We start from the raw sequence: 22,355 nt of genomic DNA, 5'->3' as shown, positions 1-22,355 counted from the left end.
CCAAGTACTGGTGGGTGTATACCTTTTTTTGCTGTCGCTGCATTCAGCCTCCAGGGTGTTGCATGAAAGGATCATTGGATGTTAATGAACAACAAAATGTGTCATTTCCCTTTAGAATTTTTCTCTCTCTCATACACAGTGAGAAAGACAGGTTTGTTTTCCTTTTCCCGTATTTACATGTGTGTCAAAATGCGTACTGTTAAACCTGGCCACATGCTTATACAGTATGTTGTCTGATTAGTCTTTTTTAATTGTTATTGCACATGATCATACATCTAGCCTTATAAAGAAAAAACTCGTATCCATAGAAAAATAGCACAGCTGATGTAGGTATGTTTTTCATTAAGAACAATAATATTTCACACTTACCCAGAGCTTTTCATGGTAAATGGAATCCTCAGACCTGTTCTTATTAATCCATTCATAAATCCTATTACCCCCATTTTACAGATTGGGAAACAGACTATTAGTTTAAGGAGTTTTGCAAGGTTGCCAAAGGAGTAAGAGCCAGCATTAGAACTCAAGACTGTACCTGAGAGAGGAGGCTGAAATTTTTCCATGAACACGTTGACTTCTTTAAATATAGTTTAATGTTTACAAGCCCCACCATTTTTTTTATGCTTTCATGCAAACCCAGTTGCCACAACACCTAACCTGAGCTTGACCTATGATCTGTCTTTGGTATTTGCAATGATGATGCACACCCAATTTTGCCAGTTTTGTGCACAGAAGGAAAAGTTTGCACCTGTAGTAGTTACACCTGCACTGAATTCTGAAACAACACTAATTTTGGACAGAGGCAGGAGTGTAATTAATCAAATTAAGAAATGGAACCACTATTTTTTGGCAGAGGAGACCAAATGCAAATATTCTATATGTGCGATTTCATGGGCTGAAATTTGGTTGTATAGAATTATTGCAGAACAGTTTCAAACAAGCTAACAAATGGATGGATGCAAAAAGCGGTGTTCTTGGGTATTGGTGAACAGAAGGAAGGGATATGTTGCTTGCAAATTCTTCATCTAGCTTTATACAAGACCTTCCATACTCACAGTTATGTGTTTTAATCACTGGTCCACTGTTCTCTCTCACTTCTAAGTCAAGCAGAAATGGTCAGTGTACAGTATATAAGTGCAAGTTAGGTTACTAATGCCACTGGCAAGGAAGCTTTCCAGCGGCATATAAAAATCAGTTCAAATCCTTGTGAAGACTCCCAAATACTGTATTAATTGGTGCAGCAGTTAGAACATATACACTGAAAGTATTTCTTCTTGCTAACAACTTCCAAATTCCAAAATGCAGGGCATGTGATCTAAATTTTATTACAGTTGAAGTGGTAAATGTTCACACACTGCAAAAACCCAACCCACCGTGGAATCTTTAATTGTGTTTTTTAGCAAACTGATTTTAAGTTCCTCAGGGCATGCATACTGCAGGACTGTGACATATCACACCAGCTTAAGTCAAACTCAAAATGTTATGTGATATGACAAGGTGTAAAGCACATGATTAACGCACCCACTGGGAATGTGGGCTTTATGGAAAACTATATGAGGAAAACTGTGTGCTTTCTGAAATAAACATTGCTTTGAAAGTTAAGAGAGAGAAAAAATTACTTGACTAGAAGTAAGGTTTGGTTTGACACCCAAATATTTCTGCTTTGATTTGAACTGTCACAGTTCAAAGTGAAATAAATATTTGTTGCCAGTTAACTATTAAAAAAACCTCACCTCTTTTGCAAAGCACCAGAAATGGCTTGTGGCCAATTTAGACAGTGTTAATTGGGACAGAACTCAATGATGCAAACTCAGATCCAAAATAAGGACTCTTTGTGTGTACGCATATGTGCATGTGTATATTTCCTCTTTTCCCATGAAAGACAGAAAAAACAATGGACTTGAAACTGACTTGCCAAAACTAAGCATAATTGCCAGACATACCTGTGAGATTTCTTTGTGCAGCCACACTAAGGCTGTGGCCACACTACCCCTCCCTTTCAGAAGAGGCATGATAATGAGGGAGTTTGGACGATGCTAATGAGGCGCTGACAAGAATGTGCAGTGTCTCATTAGCATAATGGTGGCCACTCGTAATTCAAAGGTGCTACTTTCAAAATGCATGTCACCCGTGAAGATAGGGGCCTTTTGAAAGGACTCCCTGACTTCAAAAGACCCTTCTTCCTATTTGGTTTTAGGAAGAAAGGGCTTTCAAAGTCAGGAGGTCCTTTCGAAAGACCCTCGTCTACAAAGGCGGCATGTGTTCCGAAAGTGGCCCTATTGAATTGTGCATGGCTGCCATTATGCTAATGTGGCACCGCATATTCATGTCTGTGCCTCATTAGCATCTTCCAAACTCCCTCATTAGCATATCCCCTCTGAAGTGGAGGTATAGTGTGGCCACAGCCTAAAAGTATATATTGGCTAAGTCTACACCAGCATTCCTCTTTTGAAAGAGGCATACACAAGAAGGAAATTCAAAATGCAAATGAAGCACAGATTTACATATTTGGCACCTCATTTGCATATTCTTCTTTCAAAAGAAGAAAAGCAGTGTAGATGTGGCTCTTTCAAAAGTAATCCCCATCTTTGAAAGAACACTTCTCCCTCAAAAAAAAATAGGAAGGGTTCTTTCAAAGATGGGGATTTCTTTCGAAAGAGACGCGTCTGCGCTGCTTTTCTTCTTTCAAAAGAAGCTTTTTAGAAAGAAGAATATGCAAATGAGGTGCCAAATATGTAAACCTGTGCTTCATTTGCATTTTCAATTTCCTTCATTTCCATGCCTCTTTTGAAAGAGGAATGCTAGTGTAGATGTAGTCCTTGTGTCCAAAACTTTACAATGAGAAGAAAGAAATTGTGATTGCTATTTTAATTTGAGAATGCTAAATTATTTACAGTTGTTACATATTTGAGAAGTTCATAAATTTTAATGCCAGAAAATTTTTAAGTCTGTGATAGTCCGATCTTACTTGCTCCATAAACACAGGCTCTAAAACATCACACCCAAGAGAATGGAATAATGAAAGGAGCAGGTGGAGCCAAGGCACTAGCCAATAAGCTGAGCTGGTGTGTAGCAGGGAAGTAAGATGTAGAGGTATGGGCCTAGTACAGTTTACACACTTCTTGGAGCAGTGTGGAAGCAGACACTGAATTATGAGTGAGTGACATTTTTGCCTCTGGTGACTGGTCTACTCCTGGGACAGACTAAATACACTCAGTACTTGTGGTAACTGTACATTTTAGTCCAAAAGTGAACAATAATAAGCCTGTGGTCCCTAATGTTTTTCTGCCTAAAAGTTGCACCTGCAGCTTTTATCCAAAGCTTCTAAAATCATGCTGATGTTCAGGAAGCCTCTTTTTTTTTCAATTTTTGCAAAGTAGATGAGACTACTCTAGTTTTTTAATGCAATGGTCCTCCAACTTTTCATAAACAGAACACTAGACAATAATATTTTTATGTTGAACACCAATTAAAATTTTCTTCAAAAAATTGTTAGACAAAAAAAAACCCCAAACAACAACATATACAACAAAAACAAAATAAAGCATTTTAAGGTATCATAGCATGAAAAAGTAACATTGTATCTGGCTTTAATAACAGAAAATATATACCATCAGTGTATGATATCAAAAAAGTGTCAGATGCTTGCAGCACACCTGCAAGTTGTTCACAGAACACCAGTGTCCTACAGAACATAATTTAAGAAACACTGTTCTAGTGCACTGAACATGTTTACTGAAGTACAATACAGCAAGTAAGAAATATAAACATAGCTCATAAATCCAGCAGAAGATGTTGGGTGCTATACATCATTTACTTCTGCACATTATTGATGACCTCATAAGTGACAGAGCAAAGCCAAACCACAAGCGAGTTATGAAAGGTCATCTGTAATGAGTGGAAACAAATGACATGTTCAGAGATAGCCCATTGCACGTACCATTTATGGAACATCAGTTTTAGTTTTAATGGTTATTGATAGAAATATATTTTTGAAGCAACACAGGATTCCACCAGGAACCCAGGGATTCTTCCATCTGATGAAAGAGAGACAGATAGAGAAAAGAAGACCTGTTTTGCTATAACACAACTGTCCAACAATGAAGTGCTGGCAGCAGAACAGGTACACTCATATCTAGCCATATGGAGAACAGGGGACAAATACAAAAATGTCTAGTGATTTTGGATGCCCAGCTACAGACATCTTCTACAGCCCTAATTTCCACAAGGAAAGTTATCAGCATATTCTGAAATTGTGCTTCTTTTACCATATTTTACCAAAGTGGATGGATGAGGTTCCATGCCTTCAGATGTTCAGGGTGTCAGCTAGATGATTGTGATTGTCCCTTATAACATATCAGTCTATCCATCTCAAATAGAGGCACCCAAAATACCTAATGAATTTTAACCAGGCATTATAGAAGCAGACTTGTTAATACATTTTAAAAGATTCTGGTATGTTGAGTGTGAAGCATCAGTTGTGCCATCTAGCTTGAAGTATAATCCATGTGTTCCAAAACCCAGCAATAAAAGTGTTTCAGTAACTTCAGTGGGATATTGATCAGTACTGTAGTCTATGTCTAAATTACAGGGATTTGTTGACAGAAATTTTTATCAGAAGATATCTTCTGACAAATCTTCTGTCAACAGATCGCAGCCAAATGCTGGCAAAATGGCCAACTAGAAGCAGACAGGACAGAGCCCCCGCCCCAGAATGTCCAGATTAGGATTCCATTGACAGATCTCTGTTGACAAAAGTGTTATTCCTCATGGGGAGCGGGATACAGCTGTCAACCAAAGTGCTGTGTTCTGTCAACTTACTTCTGTTTTGTTGACAAAACCCTCCAGTGTCGGCATAGCCAAAGAGGCTAGAATCTGTGCATTGTTCCTCCAGTTACTCGAAAGCACTTACTTTCTGATCTGTAACATCTTACATTTTTGGATGGAGTCTGTCAGTCATGTTGTGTTATATAGCAGTGAAGCATTCAGAAGTGAAAAAGGAAGATTTCCCCTATCAAAAATGACAAATGAAAATGTTGGCACTACAGGGAACTTGGAGAAGAATCAAGAGCTTCTGAAGCTTCAGAATGAACTACTGTACAATGCTGACTTGGAAAGCGCTGATTCATCAGGTTCTTTATGTGTATAGCACCATACCAATGTTAACACACAGAAGACCAGAAGTTATCACATGGAATGTGTATGCATCCATAACTTTCTTTAATTAAAAAATTGTGGTAAGAAATTAAGAGCTAGGGAGAAGTGAACTAATCTGCTCTAAGGCTGAATCTATACTACAAGATAAATGTAATATATAATAAAATCAAACACTTAATCTTGATATCATGAATTCAAATAAAGTGTCCACAAACCTTCTTGAAATTCAACCCACCTTTTGTCCTTGTCGAGTCTCTGTGTCCCCCTTGCCCCATGCAAGTTCGACAGCATGAACACTGCATTGTGGTCACCTATCCGACAGTGCCTTAGCCCCAGTTGCTTGTGAGTGTTTTATATTGGAATTGCAGAATTCCAATCACTATCCCATAATTCACTGCATCAGTAACCGGGTGAAAAAAGAACTAGAGATTGCGCCATTTCCTGCTGCAGCATTCCAGTGCAAGCATGGACCTAAGAATGATCCAACTCATAGCACAGATTGTTTTGGCAACCACAGCAGCTGTCACACAATTTGTTCTTCAGTTCCAAAGCTCAATGGCTCTTGTCTATCCTAGTAGAGCTGCTGCTGCTGCTGCTGCTGATGATGATGATGATGATGGTGGTGGTGTTTTGGAAGAGCAATTATACCAACTGTGGACCAAGAACACAGAGCTGGTGGTTTCCACAATTGCATTGAAGACAGTGGAGTGGTGTTTTTGGACTCAAGAGACCAGCACACACTGGTGGGATAACATTGTTTTGGAGTCCTGGGATGACTAGCAGTGGGTGCAGAACTTTTGCATGTGCAAGTCCACCTTAATGGGACTTTGGGATGCACTGGCGCCCCACCCCAAAGCACAGCAACACCAAAATGAAGCAGGCTTTAACAGTACAGTGCAATTGCACTGTGGAAGTTTGCAACCCTTGACAGTTACCTTTCAGTGGCAAATCAGTTCAGGGTGGGCAGCTGCACAGTGGGGTCCACAGTGATGGAGGTGGCCCATGCAATCTGTTGGCATCTCCTCAGGAAGATTGTGACCCTGGGAAATGTACAGGCCATAATGGATGGCTTTGCTGCCCAGGTTTTCCCTAACTGCGATGGGGCAATAGATGGCACGCACATCCCAATCATAGCCCCGATACATATGGCATCAGAGTATATTAATCGAAAGGGTTACTTCTCCATAGTCATGCAGGGCTTGGTATATTACAAAGGTCATTTGACTGACAACAATTTTGGCTGGTCAGGGATGGTTCGTGATATGTGCGTCTCCTGAAATTCGAGACTGTACTGAAAGCTCCTGGATGGGACTTTGTTCCCGGACTGGAAAATCAAGATTGACAACGTGGAGATGCCTGTTGTTATATTGGGCGACTATGCTTACCCTCTGCTTTCCTGCCTGATCAAACCCCACACAGGCGCCCTGGACCCCAGCAAAGAAAACTTAAATCACAGACTGAGCAGGTGCAGAATGATAGTGGAATGCCCCTTGAGACATTTGAAACCGAGCTTCAATGTTTATTGACCCGTTTGGACATTTCTGAAGCGAATGCCCCCACCGCTATTACAGCATGGGCTATTTTGCACAACATATGTGAATCAAGGCAGGAGAATTCCCCATCTCTTTCGTATTCTGAAGTGGAGGCAACAGGCAGGGCTTACTCGTAGTCATCTACACTGCCATCCACCAGTACCCATGTTCAGCTCCAGCAATAAGTGACACTTTAAAAAATGGCTTTATGACTGATCTGTAATGCACATAGTACCTATATATGTCTCTGCCATAATGCCAATAAATCAACTGTGCCACGATGAATGAATGCTCTTTTTGGGTGGGACAAGGGAATTTCACTGCCCCTCTCACCCTCCCCCTTTCGATGAATATAATCTGATGCTAGGTGTGCCAGTTCCCTCAGCTGCACATCTGCTGCGAACCAGGGAGTTTCACTGCTCAGCTGTGCCTTCAGTGGCACTCCCCCTCCCCCACACAGCCTGGTTCCCTTAGCCACGCATCTGCTGCGGACAAAGGAGTTTCACTGCCCCACTGTGCCTTTGGTGTCAACCAGCCTCTCCCACACCGCCCGGCTCCTTCAGCCATGCAGCTGCTGTGAACAAGGAAGTATCACTGGGCAGCTGTGCCTTCAGCAGCATTCCCCCTCCCCAGCACCGCCCTGTTCCCTCAGCCATGTGTCTGCTGCAGATCAGGGAGTTTCACTGCTCAGTTGTGCTTTCTGCGACACTAACCCTCCCCCCACCCACCTGTTTTGATTTGTGTCCCCCCACCCCCACTCCTGCAGGACAAGAAATCACACCGAGCTCAAGGGAGTGATTTTATTTTTGGGTTAGGAGATGTTTAAGTGATCAGGAAAATAAGCCTTCTCAAGGGTGCTTGACTAGCCTTTTGCAGTGGCCCAGGGGACTGGAGCAGCAGGGTAGCCTGCCCTCCCTCCCTCCCTGCATGTGGGGACCCCGACAACAAGGGATGGGTGCCCTTTCTTCAGGGGAGTCGTTGTGGGGAACATGACAATGGAGGGTGGGCACTCCCTCCTCAGGGCACTGTGGCCGGTGAGTATCAGCTGATGCCCTACTGGTTTGGGAGTCCCTCTGCAACTCAAGCAGGGGGTGCAGGATCTCCGTCTGCTGAGTAATGGACGTTATGAGCTTTGCAGCGACCTCATTCTGCTTTGCCACGACCTCAGTATGCTTTACTGCAGCCTCATTCATTTTGGACAGTTGCTGCTGCTGCAGATCAAGCATCTTCTCATTGAATTTTACTTGATTCTGATGCCACTGAGCTGCAGTGTGATGCCACTGAGCAGTGTCCTTTGTCAAATTCTTTTACTCTGCATGAGTGTCGTGCATACGCTGCATGATCATATCTTGTTTTGCTTAACTGCGTCTCCTGTTTTTTTCTGCAACACCAGGCAGTGGGTCAGGAAAATGAAGGTCAAAATTAAGATACAATTGTCATAATGTGTTTTAAAGTGCAATGAATGGGTCTTTCTGAGTACTATCACTGGACGTATGCTTTTGAAGGACACATGGGTTATTAAGAATGGGACAGTGAGCTTGTATTTCACAATACCTCACTTGCCATCACTTCTCCAGCACATTGTTTTGTGGACATGGTAAGTTAAAAGCAATTGTCCTATTTTGGTGGGGATGGGAAGGTCTGCAAAGCAGGGGCAGCTGCCAGGTGCCCTGGCCAGGTGTCCTGTGGCAGCGACAAATGGACAGCTGTGTGTGGGGCTTCAATGCACAATAAAAATGATGCAAAGAAAAAAAATATTCCAAGAGGTATAAAGAGACATGGAAGAGGAAAAGCACAGCAGAGGAATCCCCCCATGTGGCACAGGGGGATTCCTGAGAACTGAAAACAAATGGTATTTGGTAAGGGACATGGGAGGGAAAACACTCACCAGAGCCTTGTAGCAGCATGGCACAGATGGAGGGGGGCATGAAAAATGAATGGAAATGCTAGTTGGAAAGGGACATGAGGTGGGAGGACCTCCCAGAGCCTGCAAACCACGTTGTGGGGTGGGAAACGGAGCCCCTGCTGGTGGGTGCAGGCCAACGTAAAGGAGCAGGAAGCATGTTTAAAAAAAAAAATTCAAATTCTCATACTTCTGCAGATTGCCAAACAAGACATCACCCTCTAAGAGTAATAGATATGGAGAAAGAACAGCTGCTCCTGCTGTGTGACCAAAAGCCTGAAAAATGTGCTAAAATGCTGTGTGGCACCATGACACTAGATCACTGTCTGGTGCTACTGTGGAAGCTGCAAAAAGTCAGGCTTGCCCAAAAATCTCATGACAAAAATATGAGTGTGCCTGGATGAGTCCTTCAAGGAGATCTCCAAAAGGAGAAGAGCTCCATCCCAAGAAACATTAACATGCTGTTCTGAGGGGCACAGCTGGCAAATCTGTGCTTGTGCAAAACCCTATAGCTGCACCCACCCCCAACCTGCTTCTAGCATACAGAATAAAGACTCACCCTAATGGCTTGCTCCGGAGGGCTGGGGAACCAGTGTGGAGGGGACCGGTTCCAGGTCTATGGTGAAGAGCTCAGGGCTGTGTGGAACAAGTTCCTCTGTCCCCTGCTCATTGATCCCTTCCTCTTCTCCATTGCCTTCTTTCTCCAGGCCACCTACTCCTCCATGCTCAACCTGGAATCCATACCAGAGCCTCCACAAGTACTGTAATTCAGTTTGGGCTCTGTGGTGTGGTCATTCCCCATAAGCATGTGGAACAATTGAAGCTGCCCCGACCACTGGTTAGCTTCCCAGACTTTGTGATAAGTCTGCCAGAGTTCTTTCACCATCACCCAGCACTGCATAGAGTCCTGGGAGTAATCTCAGGCTGCCATCTTGCACGCTATCTGATCAAAGATGGCCACGTTTCTGTTGGCCACCCAAAGTGTCTTCACCACCGACTGTTCTCCCCAAATGAAAATGAGATCCAGAACCTCCTGGTGGGTCCAAGCTGGAGCTCTCTTACGAGCCTGAGAAGTGCTAGTCAGATCACTACCCTGAGAACTCATGAGTGAGGTATAGGGCGACTGAAAATTGCTACCCATGCAGTACGATGGCTGCTGATGGGGTGCAACATGATGGGCAAAGAGATCTTTTCATAATGGACGCCCTATTTATTTGCAGGGCTGGGCTGCTAAATTCTAATTCAAATTTTCATTCAAATTCAATCCAAATTTCGCAGGCTTACTTTGACCTTCTTCCTGCACACCTGACAGCAGTGCACAACAAAGCGGCCATACTTGGAGGGTCACCGCGTAGCTTTGTGGGATACATACGGAACACTTCTGGAGGCTAACAAATTTGAATTAAGAACATGGTGCTTCCACACTAGCCTTGATTCAAGATTTTAAATTCAAGATAGATGGTATACCCGTCCTATAATATCGATATTCTGTAATCGGCATTATGGCTCAATAAATCGAGTTTACAATATTACATGTGAAAACAGTCACATTTTAATATTGAGCTAAAGCCTTGACATTCGAATTTATCTCGTAGTGTAAATGCAGCCTAAGCTATTTGTGTAGCTTGTTCTAAAACACTGCTGAAAGGTATGTTGTATAAATGTGCTTCAGGACCATCTACCAAAACCAAAATAAATATGCTTAGGCCCTCTTCAAAGACGCTACCGTATGTAACTGGATGGTCTTTTGCTTTTAGAAGGGTAAGTTAAATATTTCAAACGCTTCCCTTAGAGACTGATCATATAAAGAGGAAATAAAATGAGAAAACCTCAAGTAGAAAGAGATTTTACTGCTCCTGCTCACGAGCTTTGTTAGACTGCTGCCCAGTGGAGCAGCAATCAGCAGCAAGAGCACATTCTGCTATGAGCTGAGAGCCTGGGTCGGCAGTGGACTCAGGTTCCTAGCCCTGAGCTAGAGAAGCAGGGGCATCACAGAGGTCATACACTCTGTCTTAGAAAGGGATAGAGGGGGATGGGGAGTGGACTATTCCCCTATGTGTGTCTGCCTTTTAATGGCCTGCTGAGCAGCAGTATTAGATGCAGTTTAGGAGGCAAGCATTTAGCACTTTCTGGGTTTAACCTGGAAGTGAGGTTATAACCCTCATGGCAAGCTCCTGTAGAATTTAATAGAGGTGAAACCATAAGATTCCATTGAAATTTAACAAAATTTAATTTCATAGAAATTACTCAGAAAAAAATTACAGATGACAATAGAGTATGCTCAGCCTCCACTAACATTTCTAAACCAATTTACTGAATTTTTAATATAGCAATCTACAGCAAAGATAAAATGTGATGAGTTGGTTTAAAATTCCAGCAGAAAATATAACATCTTTTGTGCAGTGCTTTTGGATTTTTCCACAAGAAGCAGTAAATGTGAATGAGTGATAAAAGAAACAGATCATCTCCATGGAAGACAAACTACTCATGCAGCTGTGCAGTAAAACTGAAGTATTGTTCTCTACCGATCTGATATCCCTATTCCACAATTTTCAGAGGACATGCCAACGCTTTCAGTCTGTGCATTTTATACCTATCTTTCTTATTTTTCTTCCTTTGTTTTTTGCACTATGATAGCACACAAGACAAGCTTAGCACTGCAAAAGAGTCACAAAAGGGAAGACACACACAGCCCCCAAGAGCCTGCTACCTAACAGGACAATTCTCAATAATATAAATAAATAACAAACTAAATGAAAACAGCTATAAAATGCCTCTGCTTTTATTAGCATGCCTAAGTGGATTCTGGTAAACTGGCAAGGCTCACAGTTGTTTCAATTACAGATAGGCTACTGCCGGCGTGAATACATCTCCGGGCTCTGCCAACAGCCTCAGCATTAACATGCAGGGCAAAAGTTTCATTGCAGGATTTTGACATCTGATTATGTGACAGGAGCTTGCATTTGCCCACTGCTTCTTAGCCCCTTTTAACTGAGTACATAAAATTACTACAAGTATTTTCTGAGCCAAGGTTATGCCAGTAAGTAATGGAGAGTAGAGAGCTCTTCAAATGAATTCCAGTTGGGACCAACGAATACTCTTGCTCTGAAGCTTATAGTCTCACTTCATACATACTGCATTGTTGGGTGCATAACATAATTTGCAATATTTTTTCTGCTAGATTTTAAAATGTCTTTATTAGTTAGAGGGTATGAATTTGCTTTATTTATGGGGTGAAAATGAGAGACTGTAGGGAATATTGGTTATCTGGAAATCAAGTTAAACAAAGTTCCTATCTCTCCGAGAGGTTTTATCAGATGACTTACTTTTTTTAATGAAGAGCTCAGATGAGCTATTTTTCTGTATAATCCAAGACAGAGTACTCAGGACTGCAGTGTAGCCATGTAGGAAACTAAAATCCACTTTTATTATTGCTCCATAAAAGAAAAAAATCAGGTCAGTTACAATTTAAAAATATATTGACTTATTAAAACATTTTTTCACACAACTGAAGGTTTGAGAAAGCCAAAGTAACTGGGATTTAGGATTTAAATGACCAGAGGCTGAATAAATTAATCAATCTCTCAATATGTAAGTGATTTCAAACCAAAGCTCTTGACTTCCAAAACTAGGCTCTCTGATATTTCAGTTATGGAAATCACATAGGTAGCAAATATAAGACAGATAGAAATCCAAACTCAGATCTGAATTCAAAGTTTGCTAAAATCAAGACCAGACAGCCAAACAATCACTCACTGCAAGTGTTTGAAATCCAGATCTGGATCTGAATAGTTTAGCTTTCAACCCATCATTACTGAGGCTCAGACTTGCTCCTCTAACACCAGTAGCCATATTTTACTGAAAGCATCTTGAACCTCTTGACAAAATGTCAAAGACTTGTCAGGCTTCCCAGTGCACCCACTGAGGTGTATTGTACCTGAGAGTACTGTCTCAAAAAAGAAATAATGCTGTATGTGTCAGGAAAAAAATAATGAAACAAACCAACTTTATGAACTATATTTGAAACCAGACATCTGCTACGGAGGGTTTTGATTGCTTGATGTAGACTACTTTTTAATATATTTTCTGAGCATAGAAAGAGGAAAAAACCCTGATTAATAGGCCCAAATTTCTTCACTTATCCATAGTTTGCTCCCTCTTGCACCTGTACAAGAGGCCCAGAGGGAAGTCTTATACCTGCTACTATACCTTACACACACACACACACACACACACACACACACACACACACACACACACACACACACACACAGTATAACAATTTATACCTGCATTTTAAAAGGCTAGCAGAGAATAAAATTATTACAAATTATATTAGCATGAATTAAACTCTGCTTAGATGTATTAAAAGTTCTGTGTGTTTGTAAGTTTAATATGTAATTCTTGGCTCAACCATAACCTCTTTGGCCAGTGATGGGGCAGTACCTAGCAAACTGACATAATACACATTTTTATATTAATCTTGAACTATAAGCATACTCATTCTCAATAGCTATCCAATCCATTGTTAGGTGCACTCATTGCATTGAGGGGAAACCTGAAGGCAACAGCAACAACAAAGTGATGGCATGGAACAGAAGCTTCTCTGCTGCCTGAGTCACTTTGATACCAATGTGGTCCTAGAAAGCCACATGCTGCTGTAAATGCTTTCTTTTGGGTAACATATAAATGTGAGGTCCTAAGCACTTAGTAGAAGAGAACAAGTGATAGATTCAGTATCCTGGCTATGTTATGGCTCGGTCTACATAAGCCCCTTCCTTTCAGAAGGGGCATGTTAATGAGCGGGTTCAAAAGATTCTAATGAGGCAATGCCATGAATATGCAGTATCTCATTAGCACAATGGCAGCCACAGTGATTCAAAAGTGCAGCTTTTGGAATCATGCACGACCTGTGGAGATGGGACCTTCCAAAAGGACCCCCCAGTTTTCAAAAGTCCCTTCTTCCTATCTGGTGAAGGTGTTAGGAAAGAGAGCTTTCAAAACTACGGGGGGGTCCTTTCGAAAGGTGCCCGTCTCCATGGGCGGCATGCAATTCAAAAAGCCACACTTTCGAATTGCCGTGGCTACCATTATGCTAATGATGCACTGCATATTCATGGAAGCACCTCATTAGCACCTTTCAAACCTACTAATTAATATGCCTCTTCCGAAAGGAAGGGGCTTGTGCAGACACAGGGTATGAGTTTAACTAAAATTTAACCAAAGCAACCAGTGCAAGTCTGTGATGCTGTACAATATGCTCTTTATATTGTGTACTGAACTCTGGTGTGATAATGCAGTTCATTGTTTAAATAGATTTCCATTTCAGTGGAGGCTTCTTTAAACTACACTTTACCTTCTAACTGAATCACCTGGCAGCCTTAATGCTTTCTTAGGCTATGTGTATACTATTCCCTCAGGGGCTGAGGGGGTGCAAATAAATCACCCCTCAAGCAACACAGGTGCTAGTATGGACAACACTACATTTGCCTCCTAATATGAGAGCTGCCAGTCATGGGGCTGAAGTCATTATGCTGATGACTTCTGTTGGTTTAGAGCAGCTACACTAGATTGTGTGGCAAGGTATCCTTGTATCCTGCCAGGGTCCTCCACTTCTCTCTTTGGCTGGGAGAGTTCAGGTTGAACCCACCTTTGTCTGGTAAGTGACCCCTCCACTCACCTTCCTACAGGCAGGGCTTTCAGTCTCACCGGGAAAGGGAGCCTAGGCACATTCCCATTGAGCTACTGCCTCCTATCGTGTACAAACACTTCTGGTCCCCTTAACTCACTCTCCATAGCTTCCCTATCTCCTTTTTCAGTCTTCCCCCTTTCCCTGACTGGGACAACTTTATAAGCGCTCTGCCAGCAACCCCTCCCTGTGATCAGCTGGCCCTCACTGATTAATTGCAGTCCCTCCCTGTTGCTTCCACCTGAGTGCTTACCGAGCTCTTTTCGTTCTTCCTGTGGCTGAATCCTGAGCTGCCTTTCCCCCTTCTTACTATGGTCTGATGGCCAGACCCTGTTACAATGGTTTACAGATTAATGCAGCTGTTCTGTTTTAATTTCTCTAGTATAGCTGTGCCCACAGCTGAGCAGTCTAAGTATGGGACTAGAATTGAGGAAATCCTGCACTGTAGTCCAGGCTCTGCCATTGAATCAAACATCAAAGGCTAAGTTAGATGGAGAGGACCAGCCTATCTCATAAACTGCCTCTGTCTCAGCTACAAGAATGGAGATACTGATGCTAGAGCCCTTTATAAAACAGCGGAAGAGGCTGTGAGGGCATTCTCCTTAAGGCCCCTTGGGCTCTGCAGTAACTTCCTGCTCAACCCAAAACAGCTTGGATTTATTGACTCTGACAACATTGCTTCAGGGTTCTTTGTTTCACCTGGCCTTTGAAGAACAATGGAAGGGTTGAAAGATGAAAGGGGGGTATTAGTGTGTAATAATGGGCTGCGGCTTGATAGGTGGGCTGATTAAACTGTGTTTAGTTTGTAATTTTAAAGAGGGGCAGGGTAATCAGACCCTCTAAATGGGAAATGTGTACTGTTTATACCTGGAAAATAAATATGTATTGTCACTGCTATTTATTTGCATGGCAGTTATACCTAGGGGCCCTGCATATGGATCAGGAACCCACAGTGCTAAGCCTTGTACAAACACAGAACAAAAATATGGTCTTTGCTCTAAAGATCATACAAACTAACTCTGAGAGAAGAGGTAACAAGTGGATTCAAACAGACAAGTGGGCAGAGCACAAGGAAACTAGAGGACAATACCTGTCAACCTTACTACCAGTGTCCTCAGCCCTTCAGCTGCCTAACCCAGTTAGGTATATCTGAGACTTACAAAATATAGGGAACTTCAAGAGGTCATCAAGTCCAGCTCCTTCTGTGGAAACAAGACTAATTAAATGTAGACCATCCCTGGCAGATGTTTGTCTGCAGATGCAGTTCCACAACATTCCTTGGAAGCCTATTCCAGAATTTATCTACCCTAATCTGAAGAAAGGTTTTCCCAATATCTAACCTAAAACTCCCTTCATGCAGATTAAGCTGGTTACTTCACGTCCTATATTCTTTCAACATTGAGAACAACTGATCACAGTCCTCTGCACAACAGCCCTTTACTGTTATCGGGTCCTGCCTCAACCTACTTTTCTCAAAAATAAAGGTGTGCAGTTTTTTGTCCTGTCCTCCTAGGTCAGGTTTTCTAAATTGTTTGTCATTTTTCTTATTCTGCTGTGGACTTTCTCCAATTTGTACATCTTTTCTGAAGTGTGGTGCTCAGAGTTGGACACAATAATCAGCTAAGGTCTCACCAGTGCTCAGAAGAGTGGGACAATTATATCCTTTTTTTGCAACTGCATTGCATTATTGATATCTAGTCAATCTGTAACACACCAAAACAATCAGATAATTTCAGTAATACTAATACCATACTGGTTATTTCCAATTTTGTAACTTCACATTTGATTTTCCCTTCCAAAGTGCAGCACTTTACATTTGTCTCTGAAATGCCATCTTGTTGCTTTCCGATCAGTTTTTGAGTTTGCTCTTTTCAGTTCAAATCCTGGCTGTCAAAGTTCTAGTAACTCCTCCTAACTTGGTGTCATCTTCAGTTTTTTGTAAGAACATTCTCCACTCCATTAGCCAACCCATTAAATGAAAGAACTGAATAACACCAGACCTAGGGGGTGACCCCTGTAGCTCCCCACTAGATACATATTCCCAGTTTGGGAATAAAACTATTGATAACTATTCTTTTGATGATGCTCCTTCAACCCATTGTGCACCTGCCTTACAGTAATTTCATTCAGACCACATTTCCCTAGTTTGTTTATGAGAATGTTATAATGGGTTGAGCCAAATCATTTTAAATTCAGCCACTCAGTTGGAATACCTCCACTTTTCAGTAACAAACTTGACACTTGATATAAACTGGACCTGGGTTTCAGATTTGCTGTACCCCCTCAATATTACCTGCTGCTAAAGGGAACCATAGCTGCGTCTACACGTGCACGCTACTTCAAAGTAGCGGCACCAACTTCGAAATAGCACCCGTTGCGTCTACACGCGTCGGGCGCTATTTCGAAGTTAACTTCGACGTTAGGCGGCGAGACGTCGAAGTCGCTAACCTCATGAGGAGATAGGAATAGCGCCCTACTTCGACGTTCAACGTCGAAGTAGGGACTGTGTAGACGATCCGCGTCCCGCAACGTCGAAATTGCTGGGTCCTCCATGGCGGCCATCAGCTGAGGGGTTGAGAGATGCTCTCTCTCCAGCCCCTGCGGGGCTCTATGGTCACCGTGGGCAGCAGCCCTTAGCCCAGGGCTTCTGGCTGCTTCTGCGGCAGCTGGGGATCTATGCTGCAGGCACAGGGTCTGCAACCAGTTGTCAGCTCTGTGTATCTTGTGTTGTTTAGTGCAACTGTGTCTGGGAGGGGCCCTTTAAGGGAGCGGCTTGCTGTTGAGTCCGCCCTGTGACCCTGTCTGCAGCTGTGCCTGGCATCCCTATTTCGATGTGTGCTACTTTGACGTGTAGACGTTCCCTCGCTGCGCCTATTTCGATGTTGGGCTGAGCAACGTCGAAGTTGAACATCGACGTTGCTGGCCCTGGAGGACGTGTAGACGTTATTCATCGAAATAGACTATTTCGATGTTGGCTGCACGTGTAGACGTAGCCCATATGGGCTAAAAACCTCTGCAATTCAGGTCCACTAGATTCCTTGCTAAGAAGGTACCTCTCATCCTGGAATCTTTTTTCAAAATGAGGTCCTCAATATCTCTCTGTTTCTCTGCATTAGTAGTGTTACTTAGTTTCTGAGACAAAGTTTCTTAAGGGCTTTTGTACATGTGAAGCACTCTGTAATTGTTAAATGGTTCTTCACTTGGAAGTTTGGAAAATTACCCCATTAGAGTGTGATTTAAAGAGTACCATGAAATATTACAATCTACTCTACTAGACTTATAGCTAATTTTCTTATATATTCCAGCCACATCCTATCAGATTTGCAGCTTTCCAAAATATTGCTTTTCTAGATTTGGAATCTTATTAGTAGGCTTGCATGTCTACTTTTATTGAATGTGATGTTTGCTAATATAATGTAAGAACTTATTGCAGTATCAATTTTTTAATGAAATTTACAATTTTAAAAACTTAATCCATGTTCCCATTTCACTAGAGTCAGTAATAAGATACAAGAATAATATTTTATTGTTGATTTTACAGTGCTATCAGATTGCCATTGTATTTATTAATTTTCATTACCACTAATATCTCATTCAGTTATGTTGTTTATTCTGAAATGCAGAAGGGAACAAATCCTTTTTATCAATTTACAGGGAATTTCTAAGAGTGAAAGTTTTGGATCAGTGCAGCAGCTAAGGAGATAATCTTGCTGTTACGGTCACATAGTAAGTGGGGAATAGAGGGCTGCTGGACATCCTAGTACACTAGAACAGCACCCTAGAACAGGGCGTGAGGGTTCCAGGCAAAGAGGAAAGATGTTGGGGTGTACCTAATTGCAAATCCTCCAGTATGTATCATGTACATCATATTTATGTATTTTTGTAGGTAGCAGAGGACTGAGTATGACCCAATGTTTATACCATGCTACCTTGTGTTTGCGGTGCTCTTTTAGGTATGCTGTCTCAGATGTTCTTCCTAGCTCTCCATTGTTTTAGTGCGATCTTTGATACTTTGAGAATTTTATATTTGTTTTATTCTTATTTAATAAGATGTTTCAGCAGTTCATCGTGAATGAAGGTTTTAGAGTTCGTTTTAGAATATCTCCGTAAACTAAATTGGAATAATACTTGTAATCAACTTTCAATGAGCATTTTGTAGCCTTTGTACATTTACATTTACCACCATTTCATTGTAAATATTTATATTTATATTCATTTTTATTAAGTGATTGTTAATCTTTAATTGTAGCATTAAAGCTTCACTAAGATATACAAAGGGGTGTGGGTGTGGGTGTGCGCATTTACGAATATGCAACACAATGAAGTTCTGAGAGTATGCTTCAGTATAGAATCTGAGCATGAATCCTATAGCCTGAAAAGTAAGAGCATGTGTAACATCCTCATGAAATGATAACACTCTACTCAGAAGTTTTTTTTTAATTACCAAATCACTTCAAACAGTTTCAAAATGTAATGGAAACAATATGGTGTGACTCTTGATGTTAGCTTCTACAATTAGTGTGTTATTAATTAAACTCTCGTGTAATATAATAACTTGACTACTGGAACCTTTCTTTGCATTTAAAATACATTCAGACTGTGGCTCCAATTATAAATAGACTATAACTGTAAAGGCTTAAAAGAGCAAATTAAATTATTCAGAGACAAATTGTTAAATTTATGTTATATTCCTGGGAAATTATTTTAGTCTGTTTTTATTTTGGTTAACAGACTGTATGCAAAGTATTATTGAGCAATGTGTCTATGTTTCAACATTATATCAATGTTGCTTTATTGGTCATGTTTCTATTACCATAGGCCTGTTTTATACACACATGCATATTGTCAAATGACTAGAGTAAGCCAGTGTTGTTTTTCTTATTGTTCACTAAGGGCCTGATCCAAATTCTATTGCACTCAATAGATTTCAATAACCTTTGGATCAGATACAAAATTCACAGACATTGCAATGCTAAGTAGTTGGGCTACTGAAATCTCTGAATCTAGGTTTGGCTGCAAAAGAAAGGAGCAGATTTACCCTTCATGAATAATGAATTGGTATATTTGCAACCTGATGCATAGCATGACTGTAATCCCTCAGAAGAGATGTTAAGGTTTATTTATATTCTTTGCTCTGTGAGTCGTGAAGCCATGCTGACACATATTCACCCAGACTTCTTTCGTCTCCTTCTCATCAACAAGCAATCTGGTGAACTAACTAGCATGTACAAAATCAAGCAGCTATAAGTCGGCTGTACACAGTTGTAGGTATTCCTACTGCTGAGACATCTGCAGTGTTTGCAACATGTCCAGTGCTGGCTCTAGAGGTTATAATGCCCTCGGCAAACTGGGCAATTTCTATCTTTGTAAGCCCATGGTATCTCCGTGATTAAATGCTGTTCTGTCTCTGAAATATTGCTACCCCAGGAAACAGTTTGTTTCAACTCTCCTATACCCATCCATCCTTTTACTGCAGTGGGTTGAAGAGAGGTCTCATTGTAGAAAGAGTGCACAGCACAATTAAGAAGCATATGTGTTTTGCTCCTTTCTGCTCTCTTTTCTTGGATATGCCCTGGTGATATTGTTTAAGTTACAAGTGGATGACAACGGGTCTTGCAGAATATGATTTGTGTGGCACATGTTGTCCCACCTCTTTACTCCTTGCATGGGAAGACAAGCAATCTTTTGTGGCTTGGATGCTGGCCTGCTGATGGGGTTGTAGTGGTGGGGGGGCAAAGGGGGCAGTTGCATAGGGGCTCCACTTTTCAAAGGGGCCCAGAGCTCTGGCTACCACTGCTGGTACTTTGGCAGTGGTAGCAGCCTCAGCTCTGAGCCTTCTTGAACTGCCACAGTAGCACTGCTCCATGTGGCTGGTCGGGGGTGCAGGCAGCACAGCAGTCCCAGAGGCGTTAACAGCTGACTGATCTTTCAGGGCAATGAGGCAGGTCTCCTCCCACCTTGCCCCAGGGCTCGCAGTGACGGTCAGCCACACTGCTTAGCTGCATGGAGAGAGGACAAGCCATAAAGGAGCCAAACAGGAGAGTTTTGCACACTGCACACAGCTGTGCTTCAGAGAAATACTCTTCAGATAATGAAGGTGTTTGATGATAATCCATGATAGAGAGAGGAGAGAACTAATGGGAGTATGCAGTGCTTATATCCACTGGGAAAAAGTCCTCTGTGTGCCTCAATGTAGCAAAGCACAGCAGCTACTACATCCGGTTAACAGAGGTTGTGGTAGGGGCTAAGGACGGTCTGTGCAGCTATGCTTCACCTCAGATTTGAGCTAGAATCTTGGTATGGTTCTACCCCTCAAAACTTCATTTACTCTGACTTTGCTCAGGAGATGAGAATTTGGCCATTAGAACTTAACAGCTCCACCAGTGAGACTGAAATATCTTCACAAGGTGGAAACCATCCAATTAGTTTGATCAAGATGCATCTGATGTCTCACAAATTTGGCAGCTAAGACAGAGAATTTTTTCAGCTACCTTTGCCATACTAGCAATGAGAATTCATTAAATCATGTCTACAAGGGAAGCAATGTGGGATTTTTAATTTAGAAATCTTGAAACCTTTTTATTTTCAGTAGAGTCTATGACTGGTATTGTTTCCTACCTACAAGATCTGTAATTAATATGTAAGACTGATCCTTGAGTACTTAACACAGGAGGAAAGATGTTTAGCATATTGCGTTCAATTCTTAGCCCATTCACATGATATTTTTCTAACCATTAATTGGAGACTAAGTATTATTATTATTATTATTATTATTATTACTATTATATCCTTTTAGGGATGTTTGTGTTCCAATAAGAATGTATATCCTTTGCTCTAAATAGTAAGATCAAATAAAAAATATTCTGTTACTCAATAAAAATGTGGTTCAGCAATTTATTCCCTTTATAGTTGCAAGAACTTTGGGTATTTTTAGGTGATAGACAATCGTTAATTTTTTTTCTTCTGAAATCAGATATGCAAATTTACAAATTTTATGCACATACAGTATGCCTAGATAGCTAGTTAGATGCCCAGCTGGGGTCATTTCTGAAACTCCCACAATTAATATGCAATAACATTGAATGTATGTATGTATGTGTGTAAATCTTACACATGGAATAATCTTAATTTCAATTTCATGTAACCAGATCACCAGGCCCTAGAAGAACAGCTCAAATATTCATTAATTTTCTTAGTATTTTTGAGTTTCAACATTTTTTGAGTGCATAGGTTCCAAATGATTTTCTGAAGATCATTTAAAAATATTCAGCATGATTAGGCCATAATTAGATGGATCAACAATTCAGTGGGGAAAAGTATTAGACTTTATAATGAAACACGAAAGATGAGTCAAGAAGGTTACAGAAGTAACATAATGAAAATCTAGGCTAGAAGAAGATGTTATAAGCATAAGAGTCACCTAGCCAAGAGATAATCTCTCTTACTTTGTAATATTGGAGGAATAAATGGCTGCTGAGTTTGAGTAATCTTCAAGCAATCTCTAAACTCAATTTTTTACATGACAAAGCAATCGAGATGACTACAGTTGCATATAAAATATAACATTAAACAGTTAATAGTCCAAGTTTTCTGATTGTGTAAATAAACAAAACTCCATTGCAACCATTGGATTTATGCCCACTAACACCAGCAGATAGTTTGTCTCAGTAAATATTCTTCCTTCCTGAGGGACTTATTTCATTTGGCGAATGTATAGTGCAGAATACTTTGAATGTGGGTAACAGTTCACAACTGAATAGTTATTGAAGGGATTGGCTTAGATGGGAATAGAGTGATGGGATAGGACATAGAGGTGAAATCCTGTCTCCATGAAGTCAGGAAGAAAACTCCCATTGACTTCACTGGGCCCAGGATTACACCCACAGAAACTGTACAGCCGTGTCTATGCTATAAAAATAACTTTGAAGTTGCTTGCTTCAAAGTACAACTTCAAAGTAACAGATTTTGAAGTTCAGTGTCTACACACACCCTACTTCAAAGTTAAACTTCAAAGGAGGGCACTATTCCATTTCAAGGAATGGAGTAAGGACTTCGAAGTTGAGCTCCCTTCCTTCAA

Source organism: Carettochelys insculpta, chromosome 6 (assembly GCF_033958435.1).
Source record: "Carettochelys insculpta isolate YL-2023 chromosome 6, ASM3395843v1, whole genome shotgun sequence".
NCBI classification, from domain to species: Eukaryota; Metazoa; Chordata; order Testudines; family Carettochelyidae; genus Carettochelys; species Carettochelys insculpta.
Note: the sequence above shows the minus strand (reverse complement) of the source record.